At 42.2% G+C, this 12,219-nt stretch overlaps 1 long non-coding RNA gene across 1 annotated transcript; it reads right to left on the bottom strand.

The window, feature by feature from the left end:
* Positions 1-124: 124 nt before the first annotated feature.
* LOC139624932 (uncharacterized) lies at positions 125-5,723 on the bottom strand. The gene is made up of 3 exons (XR_011691785.1): positions 5,648-5,723; positions 5,370-5,453; positions 125-5,146 (listed from the first exon to the last, which is right to left on the bottom strand). It is a non-coding gene; the product is annotated as an uncharacterized lncRNA (long non-coding RNA).
* Positions 5,724-12,219: the final 6,496 nt, after the last annotated feature.

Here is a 12,219-nt window from a genome sequence, read left to right as displayed (position 1 = left end):
GCAGTTTATGTTGTTGTTATTGTAACCATGACAACAAAGATCATCTATTGTTGAGGAAGAACTTATTTTGACCCAAATCACCATTTTTTCCTGAACCTAACCAAGACATGACCGTTATTATAGTAACCATGGCGACGAAGGTAGGTACACGCTCTTGGTACAGTCTGAGTGTTTATTATTGTAACCATGACAACCAATGTGTGCACGCCTGCTGCTGTAGGGGCTGTATTTCAGGAGACGCTGCTGTGGGTGATGTTCAGGTTGGAGGACCGTCGGTCTGGACGTTTTTATTTGTCACAGTTCAACAGTCGGAGAACAGATCCTACATATTTACTCATGTTCCATCTACATCATTACAATTATCAGCAGAGGAAACAGGATCATTGTGGACAAATCATGGCCTCATTATTATCTTATTATCTTAATTAGACTCTTTCACTCCCTCTTAATTACACTGTGCTTATTAAAACGTATCATTCGAGACAGGGAGACACCATCAGACCATGACCTAACAGGTAGGAGTCCAGAGTCCATCAGCTCCTCGTTCAGCTCTGGGACCTTCTGAAAACGGCGACACTTCATTTCTGAAATTTAAAACAGGGCGACAGCTCGGCCTCTGTGAAGGCAGAACTTAAAATAACACCCTGCGTGTCTTCTTTGGGATTTCAGCTCCCGGTGTAAATGGGGCGGATATCGGCCTGCAATCCCTCTGGAGGAACAAACCGACTCCAAAACAGTATTATGTGAGAACCAGCGGGGCCTGGAATTGAGGTTGAGAGCCGTGACTGTCGAGTGAAAAAAGGGCCGGACGCCGTTAAATGTGTCCGGCGGTTTCTCGCAGCAGAGGAGGCTAAAACTGAGTTTGCTGATGTGTAAATGGGTCACAAGCTCTGACTTTGAGCGAACAGCCTACATTTGATCTGGAGGACGTCTTACTGAAGTGGATTAGTGGGTTTGCTGAGAGTTTCTGACAGCAGCTCTGCAGGGTCACGTCTCCACACACTCCTCACACTGCTTTAGATGCAGCACAGGTCTGATTATTTTTTAACACACTAAAAGTTTCCTGGAAACTTCTGTCACGTCTGCTTTAAATCTGAAACCACAGTTTGTCCAATAATCTAAGATTTTTTGAACATTCAGGATCAGGGTGAGGGTCACATCCTGGACAACAGGAAGCCATGATGGATTGGGAAGGTACAGCTGAGCGATCCCTGGATGATCAATGAGATGGAAAATAAAAAAATCATCTGTAACAAAAATATCTTCAATTTAACAGGTAATAAATTTGACAAATAAATAAACAAACAAATAAATTTTTTTCAGCTGTTTCAGCTGATTAATTTAGTTCCTGATGAGTTTGAGGAAATGAAATCTCAGGAAAAATAAGTTGTTGGTACCGATTTATGATTGGACAACAGGAAGAAGCTGCTTCACACGACGTCTCGTGGAGTCAGACATCAATCAAAACTGGTTGTCCTGCTAATTAATGATGCAGATTTCACAGAAAAACAAACACGAACAGAGGTTAATGAGACTACGGACAGAGGGTCCACTGTGGTCGACGGGCAGCAGCTGGACTGGAGTCACGTTTCTGACTGGCTCAACATTCGTACCGTGTGGAGGGTGAGTACTCGGTCGTCAGGACGCTGAGTTCCCCAGTGTTTGATCTGTGGTCTCTTTAGTCTCTTTTTGGTGTAAAGCAGCAGAGACCGGGCACGGCTTTACAAGATTTCTGAAAAACTGTCTTTAAATTTAAAAGGTTACCACTTGGAGCCACAGGTCAGAATATAAACACCAGAGTGTTTCATCTATCAGGGAGTTATTTTTTGTGCGTGCTGGAGTTCTGGTTTTGATCATTTTCAGAAATCCTCCTGCAGGAACCAGCGCTCACCCCTGCCAGCACCCTTCAGAACTGGGTCATTACTAAATATATTACTGCTCCTATTCCCCCCTGCACCAACACGGAGGCAGCGCGGCGTTCTTAATGCAGTGCAATAAACAGATCGCCTGAACACTGAGGGGGAAACCGTCCCAGCCTCCTCAGTCCCTTCCAGCATCCTCACATGAACCACACATGGCCGTCATGTGACGGTCTATTGATAGCACTGCAGAGAGGAAAAAATAATCTGGCCAGGAAACAGACACAAGGTCCACGTCCAAAAAACAAGCAGAGGCAGCCAGTTGGCAGGAGGGAGAGGATGCTGCTTCACTCTGTTTCCCTACAGACGACCAATCAACACACTCTCTTTAATTCATATTGTGGGATTTCAGATTATTAAGCAGCAGATGAGACCAAGCAGACGACTACTACAACTGCTAGCATAAGGGCTAATTATGTGCATTTTACAATACTGCTGTAGTCCATAAAAGGTCAGTGAGCAGTGACGAAGGCCCAGTGCTAGTTCCCAAAAGAGGTTTTCTGCTACCAGCCATCCACAGCCCACAGATATTCAGTTTATAATGATATAAAACAAACCAAAGCAACTGTTCCGCACAGTGAAGACATAATACAACAAAAAAAATTCAACAATATATACACAGAGGGTTATAAAACAACAACTCAACCCCCTCTCCCTGCAGAGGAGTAAGACCCCCAGACTGTTTTGTGTCTCTTTGTAGTCGGTCTGTGTCTCTCTGTAGTCGGTTTCTGTCTCTTTGTAGTCGGTTTGTGTCTCTCTGTAGTCGGTTTCTGTCTCTTTGTAGTCGGTTTGTGTCTCTCTGAAGTCGGTCTGTGTCTCTCTGTGGTCTTTGTGCCTCTGCTGTGAAGCTGCAGGCTGTGGTTCTGGATGAATATGTGATATTACCTTGAGCCTGAGACTGAAGATGGAAATGGAGCAAGATCGATGTGGAGCAGCGTGAGTTCTGCAGTGAATCGAGTCATAATGAGAAACACTGCTGAGGAAATTGATTCTCAGGCTCACACGGCTTATTCTGGAAATCAGAGCTTTCAATCAGGAGAAACGCTTCAGACTGTAACACACACACCAGTGGGGTCAGAGGTCAACCACAGAGCCACCACAGCAGCTGACTGTAGGTCAATGGGTTCGGGGGGGGGGCAGACATTTGACATTTGTGTGTTGTACCTGTTGAACGTCAAACATGCAACAACTACCTGTGACGTGATGTGACGCGACGACCGGCTGAGTTCAGTTAAACAACGGCGGAGCGACGTGACCGAGCGACTCACCCTGGAGAGAAGAAAACCACCATCAATCAGCTGTCAGAGAGATGGAGAGAGAGGTGGACACTGTACACACACACACACACACACACACACACACACACACACACACACACACACACACACACGGGCCTCCTACCAAGGGAGTGTGCTAATGAGTTTATTACATTCAGCCCTCAGACAATAAATGAAGCGATCAATCACAGGGGGAACATCTGTGGAGCACCTCCTTAATCGCTCACCAGCCTCATCAGCACTTTAACATGAGGAGGAGGAGGAGGAGGACGAGGAAGAGTACTACTGGACAAGAAGGGGAAACAGGAGTGGAGGAGGAAGGAGGAGTGTTTGAGGAAATGCACACATTTCACTGGATTTAATTCAGAGAAGAAGATAAAGAGGAGGAAGAAGAGGAAGAGGAAAAAAGATGATGAATAAAAAGAGGCAGAAGAAGAAAAACAGAGTGTGTGGAGGAAGATAAATATGAAGTTTTTACTGAACTTACTGTGATAATTGTCTTCATGCTCCATGTGTGTTATTACAGTAAATAAACATTAAAAACTTTTAAAAACAACCTGGAGACAGATGTACAGACGTATTTCAATCAAAATGCACAACAAACATTGACACTAATGGGCGCTAAAAGCAGCATAACTCAACTAAACTGCAGCAGCGAGTCTCTCTGGGGATCAGGAGTAATATCCACAGACGCTACAGTCGGACTCTGGAACAGGAAACATCGGGGGCAGCCAGTCTGGACGAGCGCAGATCAGTCGGTTTGAACTGGGTTTGTAGGTCTGCACATGCAGCTACGGTAAGACCCGAGGGCAAAACGTGTCAGTCACTACCTGCACTGATTCAAGCTGAACCTCGTCACACAGCACTGACTGAGTCTGTAACACTGTTTACGGTTCTTTATACGGCTGAAGGTTAGTTTGGTAACATTGAAAGCTTTCATGTGTCGGGCTGCACAGGGGTATTTCCTGGGGGCTACACCGCTCAAAACTCGTAAAAACACCAGTAGAAAAAATTGATTTTGTGCCAGCTCCATTAAGGAGGAGGGGGAGTGAAAATGGGAGAAGAAGAGGGACGTTTGGAAATACACAGTGTATTTTATTTAAGGGAAGAGCAGTCAGACATGTGAGAGGAGCCATGGTTTAATAAGTATTTAGTTAATTTACTGATGTAAAAGTATCATTTCAATATGTACATACTGTAAATGTTATGCATTGAAAATCTCATTTAAAGGATCCAATGAAAAGCCCTGAACCATGAATCATGACTAACAAGTGTTCTGTGCTTCAAATGTGGATTCATCCGCTGCTGAAAATAGTCCCCAACAAATGCTTTATATATTTCCTCTGTTTGTTTGATAGAAACTACTGAGCAGCTGTTTCAGTAAATCACTGAGACTTTTAAAAATGAAACTATATCTTTATGAGGAGTTTTTAACGATTTACCTGTTCAGTAGGAACCAATGAGCTCAGAGCTGAGAGCCACAGACAGAGGAGGGAGGAGTTGAGAGACGGACACTGCTGGTTTGAGTCTGCACATTTGTTAACAGTAATAAAAATATGCAAAGCTGCTGCCTTGTTCTGATGGTCAAAAGAGAGGTAAATAAAAATGTGGATTGTTATTTTTGATGCATTAATGGAGCCAGTTTTAACTTCTTAATATTGACCTCATGCTGCCATCTTTTCTTGTTCTTACTATTTGGTCTTGAACTTTAAAGACACAGGAAACACAAGTCAACTGTCTCCTCCCTGATTGGTTCAAATGGCCTAAACCACCACATCTACTGCAAAAACACACACAACTGTGCTGTACTTTCCCACATCTGGAGAGGAGGAGTGAAGGAGGTGAAGAGGAGGATGAGGAAAAGCTGTTTTTTTTTTCATTTAAATTTTTTTCCCATTTTTGCTTATAACGACGAAGAGGAGGCGGAGGAAGAGGAGGAGGAGGCTGTGTCTGTAAACCATGAAAACAAAGAGCAGAAGAGGAGAGTGAGGAGTTGGTTTCATGTTTTCACAGTTAGACACAGAGAGGAGGAGGAGGAGGGTGTTAGAGAGGGAGGCAACACATGTGGAACATTTTAATCAGCAGCTTCATCAGCACTCGATGAACAGAGGAGGAGGAAGAGGAGGAGGGATATTAGAGGATATTCTCTGCAGTGCGATAAAGTTGTACTCACAGTCATTAGCACTCTACCACACGATGAAGAGGAAGGGCAACATCTGTGCAACACCTTCGTAATCCCTCAGCAGGTGTGTCAGGACTTTAACATGTGGAGGAAGAAGAGGAAGAGGAGGAGGAGGAGGAGGAGGAGGGGGAGGAGGAGGGTGGTGAAGGTGGAGGTGCAATAGAGGTGACATCATGTGAGAAACGTATTGCTTGGAGAGTAAGGGAAGAAGGGAGAGGAGAAAGGAGAGGAGGAAGGGAAATATTAGAAGTGTCAGGTGTGTGGCTCACCTGTGGCGGCCATGTTGGAGCTCAGTGAACAGCTTCTCGTGTTTCAGAACTTAAAAAGCTGCTGCTAACGTCTGTTTCTGCTGTAAACGAGATGAAGTGAATAGAAACACAGTGTGTTCTTTGTATAGACGGACAGTTAATAACCTCATCTACATCTTCTTCAAAACTCTTTATTTAAAATATAGATCTAGTTTTTGAAGTTTGAGCTTTTTATCAGCTGCTGGAAGAATATTCTCACTGTACTGATGAGGTTTATGATCTGGACACAAATCAAATTCATGACTTCATTGTCATAAAATTCCTACTTTTCTCTGAATTTGGGCTAAATACACCTGAAACCTTACAGAGAACCAGAGTTAGCATTAGCACAAGCACCAACACTGTGTCCGCCACTGCCAGTTACAAGCTAACAACAACATAAACAAATAAACAGAGTTTGAAACACATCTGAAGAGGAACTTTAAGACTAAAATTGATTTCATAATTTATCAGTTACATTTTCATTTATCTTTTTAACATGACATGAAGTGTTTTAAAACCAAACACAGTGAAAAGCCGTAACCACACCCACTAGTGATGTCACGGTGCACTGACCACACCCTCAGTGCACTCTTTCTCGTGGCTGTGAGACACACATGATATTTCTGTGTTCACACACAGCTGGATACCACTCACACAGCACACGCTCCACATCCTCATCATGTGTTATTAGGTTACAGCTGTGCTAACTGAGTTAGGGACTGTCTACAAGGCGTTCGTCCCTCAGGCTGTGGTAAACTGAGTTAGGGAGCGTGTGTCTGCAGTATGAGTGCAGTGATGTCTCAGGGAGCGTCTGCGCTTATGTGCACGTTAACGAAGTGATAAACAAATCTGTCTCATGCAGCAGTTTTGGTTTTGAATGATGTTAGGGAGCGTCCACCTGTGTACAGCACTTTAATGAGAAGTTAAATGATTTAGGGGGCGTCCACGTATTGATTACCGTTGAGCAGGTGGTGACAGCCAGCAGGGTAAAAATTAAGACTCGGAAGAAGACGCAGACCTGGAGGAATCTGTCCAATTATTTATTTCTTTAAATGAAAAAAATCCACATAAATCCTGCTGTATGGTTATTTATCACCTGTACAGATCACTGCACCATCAGAGCCCTCTAATGATTATGCAGACTGACATTATTTAATAGAATCTGATAAAACATCGGGGAAATTACTTTTTTATTTTTCTACATTTCCCAGAAATGTGAAATGTGGTCAAATTCAGTGGTAACCAGCCTGAATTTGTTGCATCCAGCTGTGGATTTTATGTCCAAATTAATCTCATTTGCTGTTGCAGAGACATAATAAAAGTGAAGCAAAATGACACATAAAAGACACAAAATGAGAAAAAGTAGATGCAAAACAAACACAAAGAGAGAAAATGAGTAAGACTTTACACAAAATGACCACAAAGAGAAAGAACAGTGACAATAAAGACACAAAAATGAATGAAAATGAAGCAAAATGACAAAATGAGTAAAAGATGATCCAAAACAACTACAAAGAGATGCAAGGACACACAAAGTGAGCACAACTTGACAACAGAAGCACAAAAACACAAAAGATTAAAATAAAAAGATGCAAAATCTATTAAATTAGATGCAAAATGACTAAAAGACACACAAAATGAATGAGAAATGAAACAAAATGAGGAAAAGAAAACACAAAACAAACACAAAGAAACAAGCAAAAATGAATAAACAGACACAAAATGATTTCTGGCTCTTTCTGTTACTCCTGTGTAGGAGGGTTTGGGGGCCCAGGGTCCCATTATGTCATATCTGTCTATTCATCTTGACTCACATTATTTGGTTTAAAACTGTGTCTTGTGCCTCTGTGTGTGTGTGTGTGTGTGTGTGTGTCGCTGCTCACCTGCGCAGACACACACTGTATCATGCAGATGGCGTCTGACAGGTTGAAGTGTTGAAGGTTTTTACAAACCAAATGCTGCAGTTTGTAAAAATGCTCCGGTGACATTTTGAAGCGGAGCCTGTGATTTTAACTTTTCCCTGGTGCCTCACATCTGTGGCCAACATCCAGCACATCGTCAGCGGCAGGCGCTCAGCTGACACACTCACACGCAGCCAACAGAACAGAACTGCAGAGGAGGATTATGAGCAACTAATCGGGAGGTTAAAGGTCACAGAGGGATGCCTACCTGAGCACAGGTGAACTAATTACTGCTGTGACCTGACCGGGAACAAACAGCCAGGAGGACAGAGATTTAAGCCCGTCGAACACTCAGACTCTCGTTCTTCAGAAAGCATTGAGCACCAGGAGAGACAATAAAAAAATAAAATAATAAAAACAGAGGAAAAGTGGAAAATCAAATCTCCCTGTTTGGGAGCGCTGGATGTGAGAGGGCAGCCTGACCTCAGACACAAAAACAAACCCCTCCACTCTCTCAGGAAAAGTGTAACCTGGAGCGCTTTGTCTGAGCAAGGGTAAGAAAGTGGATCACGCACCTTGTTTCCATGACAACAGAGTGCTCCTTTCAGCTCACCTGTTAGTGCTCTGTATCTGATTCTACAGTAGTTTGTTCTGGCCTGAGGGGTGGAGACAGGCCGTCAGCCGGGAGTCAGTGCAGGGCTGCAAACACAACACTAATGAACAAACTCATTAATTAATCCCCAAGTTATTTTTCCATTGGGTTTCATTGCTTTTATTTACAGGCCTTTAACATTGTCATTACAAGTCTAAATTAGATGGTACTTATCGGTATAGCAGGAGCTCCCACTCCTTCTGTTTTCTAGACGATGCTTCGGGAACTGACTTGTATGGACTCCACCAAGTGTCCCAGAGAATCTGAGACAGACTAAAAGCTGTTCTGATTTTCATCCTAAGGCTGATAATATGTCACTTTATTCTGGTATTTTTTTAGGTGAGACAGTAAACTTCAATTTCAAACATGTGGTCAGTTTATCCAGTTAAAGGTCCACATTTTTATCTGATGTTACCTGTTTAAGGCTCAGTTTCTAATTAATTAATACTTTGTATTAATTAATAGACTGTATGGACCTTTAATAATAATAATAATGTTTCTGATGAATGATCAGTGTCTTTTATCATCCTGGACACTGTCTCATCTCTCAGTTGCTAATCTGTAGTTGATGGTTGTTGTTTGGTGTTTTATGAACAGTTGATTTTTCATGTCAGTTTGCGCTTTCAATGTTGTAGCGCAGCTAAGTTTTCTACAAAGTGAAATAATTTCAATTTTTTTCCTGCACGTCCAAAGTTTTTCAACACACAGTAAATATCTGCATATGAGTTAAAGAGGAGAGTGTGGATATAATCACTGTATTGTAAAGACACGCTTAACTTCAGTCAGAGTTATGAGTCCTCGAGAAGAGAGAGCACGCTTACGTTTTCATTCTGACTACACTCTTTTCACACCAAAACTTTCACACCTGTGCTGCCCACCTCTACTGAATATATCTGTGGTTAAACAGCACTCAGTTACCTCCAGTCTCTCTTTCCCACATGTAAACAATTCTGCAAAATAAGCTTCAGCTCAGCAATAAAAAACTCACCTTTGTCTTGTGATGAAGAGGAGGAGAGGGCAGACTGAGATAGAGCAGAGAGGAAGCCAAGGATGTGGGAAAGCTGGGGAGAGTAAAAAGAAGGGATTAGAAATGACCCTTGGTGTAGAAGAGGAGGAGGAGGAGGAGGGAGTGATGATGAGGATGTAGATGGGGGCGATAAAAGTGAGGAAGAGGATTAGAAAATGAGGAAAAATAAAACACATTTTTCTGTGTCTTTCTCAGTGAGTTTCACTGTTGAAATCTTAAAAGGTTTCACAGTTTCTCTGCGTCTGCATGAACAAAGATCTAACGAGCTGTAAAGTCTGAGGTTTTGTTTCAGGATCTTCTCTTTGAAGGAAGAAGCTGCAGGTAAGATGAGATGAATCACAACACACGTCTGCAGTTTGATTCACCTTCTCCGCCAGGCAGCGTGGACCTGAGAACATTAACCTCAGAGATTCAGAGGTGGACTTTTGAGTCAGTTAACAGTGTTCATGGCTGTTAGATCAGTGTGCCAACAATTTAACACAATATCCTGATGATGCTCTTGATGTTTTTCAGCATTCATGAAAAAGCCTTAATATTTAATTCTGACATAAAAACACACCAATTACAATATTACCATAACTCATACTTGTATAATAAAATGGCAGCAACCATTGTTTCCCAAGCTAGTGACCATCTAAATTACTGCAGTCATTTTGATACAAACCCTAAGCAGCCACTGTGAGACCCTTGTGACTTCCCAAAGCACTGCAGGAACTTCCATGCAAACCTTAAAAACCCGACTTGAATCTAACAATGAATGCCACATGGAAACACTGTAGAACCCACATAGAAACAGTATAGCAACCAGGTAGCAACACCCATGGAAGTTTCTAGCAACAATTTTGAATGTATCAACACAACCCAACACAGAAATCACTTAGACACACCTTAGCACTCACCCTCCAACATCCTAGCAACCACCCCAAACACTGTAGCAACTTCCATACACCCACTGTCAGTCCAGTTACAACCACCACCTAGCAACACCATAGCAACCATGTAACAATAACCTAGAAAGCACCCTCATGACAATTGCAAATATAATTAAAATGTAATTTAAAATAACCACCATCTAGAAACACCACAACAACCATCTACACCATAGCAACAATATAAAAACTCAACATACACACCTGGCAAAGCCTTGTGACACCCCAGAAAAGTTAGTAACTTCTATGTAAATCCTTAGCAGCCTTACATCCAACAACAACCACCTAGAAACACAAAAGCAACAACCCTGTAACCCCTTAGCAACTAACTAATATTCTAGCAACTACCACAAACAACTTCAATGTAAGATAAACATCAACAGCAACCACCTACCAACTCCCTATCTACTGTCCTTCTATCACCCCAGCAACCAACTAGATAACTGCTCTAAGTTCCTTACAACCCCTTAGTAGCATCATGAATCTAAGAATCACTACGTAGAAACACCATAGCAACCACCTAAAAAATTAAATCGACCACCTTACCCAAGCCACCACCTTATAACATCCCAGAGACCAGCCCAAACACCTTGCAAACACCTTAACTCTAACAACAACCACTTAGAAAAACCATAGCAACCACCTAATTTAATGTTATTAACTTAGTAGTAACAGCCTAGCCACCACTTTCTAAGAGCCTAGAGATCACTCCAAACACTGGAGCAACTCTAGCAACACCATGAATCTAACAACTACAATCTAGACACCACCTATTGATGCCAGATTAGCAACAATTTAGCCTTTGTGATCTTTTAGCAACAACCTAGATACCACTTTGAAAATCTAAACAGCTACCTAGCAAGTCTTTACCAATAAGGTAGCGGCTGCTGGATCGACACTGTCTGATATGTAAAGTATGGAGAGTTTCTTAAACAGTTTAACAACAGAATAACGTGTGTACGTCTTATTAATTGTGATAGAACCAGGTCTGAAAAAAGTCTGAGTAAAATGTTTTGTATTTTGCAGCCAGAGAGGCAGCTCTGGCTGCATTTAAATGACAGATGTGTTTGTGTGGGCAGCTGGCAATTTACATTTTACAACAACAGATTGACTTCAGATGTGGCTGTTGGTTTTGTGTGTGTGTGTGTGTGTGTGTGTGTGTGTGAAAGTTATTGAGTTTTTAGGTGCATTTTTGTTTATTGTTGTTTGTGAATTAATGTCATTCCATTAGAGATCATTAAAAGTTGAAAAGTCATTTTCATTAAAGTGGGTATGTGAATTATTTGAGCATCAGTAAACATGTTAATTTAGAGACAAAGAAATAAACACTGAGACTGAGCAAACTGTCAGCGACACTGTTTTCATCACTGTGTTCTTCCAGAGCAAACAGAGCTGAAGGCTTCAGAGTGTCTGTTGTGAGAGGACGGCATAAGAAGTTGATAGGGAAAAAAATCTCTCCCTCTTGGTATAATGTTCACTTTCAGGTCACTGAAAATGTTTGAATAAGTCAACAGGCCCAAGACAGAGTCAACAGGTGCAGTAAAGACATTAACAGAGGCAGCTGAACGTGTAGTAATACTGTCAGTACTGCAGTACTACTGCATGTGTGTAACGGAAACACAGAGGGAGAGAAATAGACAGAGGCAGCACTAATTAGAGGAACTCTGACATGAGATTCATCCTCTGCTGTCACACACACACACACACACACTGGATGTACTGGATGCAGGGAGGACCCCTCTCCCTCTCTGCTGTCGTTTCCACGGCGATAGATCAGGGATTCCTGAGGTGTTTTGTTTTGCCTCCATGGATAAAATGTCTTCATCACAACTTGACAGTGTGTGTGTGTGTGTGTGTGTGTGGCGAGATGAACAAGGTGTGAAAACAGCCTGATACTGACTTCTAAAAATACCTACCCTCCACACATTCACACACACACACGCACACACACACACACAGTGGCTGATTTAGCTTCTGAGACATTGGCTTGGCATTTCCAATATGCTGCCTAACTCAAACCCATTACATCCTGTGTGTGTGTG

The sequence above is a fragment of the Trachinotus anak genome, unplaced genomic scaffold (genome assembly GCF_046630095.1).
Source record: "Trachinotus anak isolate AG129_WGS33_773 ecotype Australia unplaced genomic scaffold, CSIRO_AGI_Tana_v1 ptg000009l, whole genome shotgun sequence".
In the NCBI taxonomy this organism is placed as follows: domain Eukaryota; kingdom Metazoa; phylum Chordata; class Actinopteri; order Carangiformes; family Carangidae; genus Trachinotus; species Trachinotus anak.
Note: the sequence above shows the minus strand (reverse complement) of the source record. Positions and strands in the feature narration are given on the sequence as shown.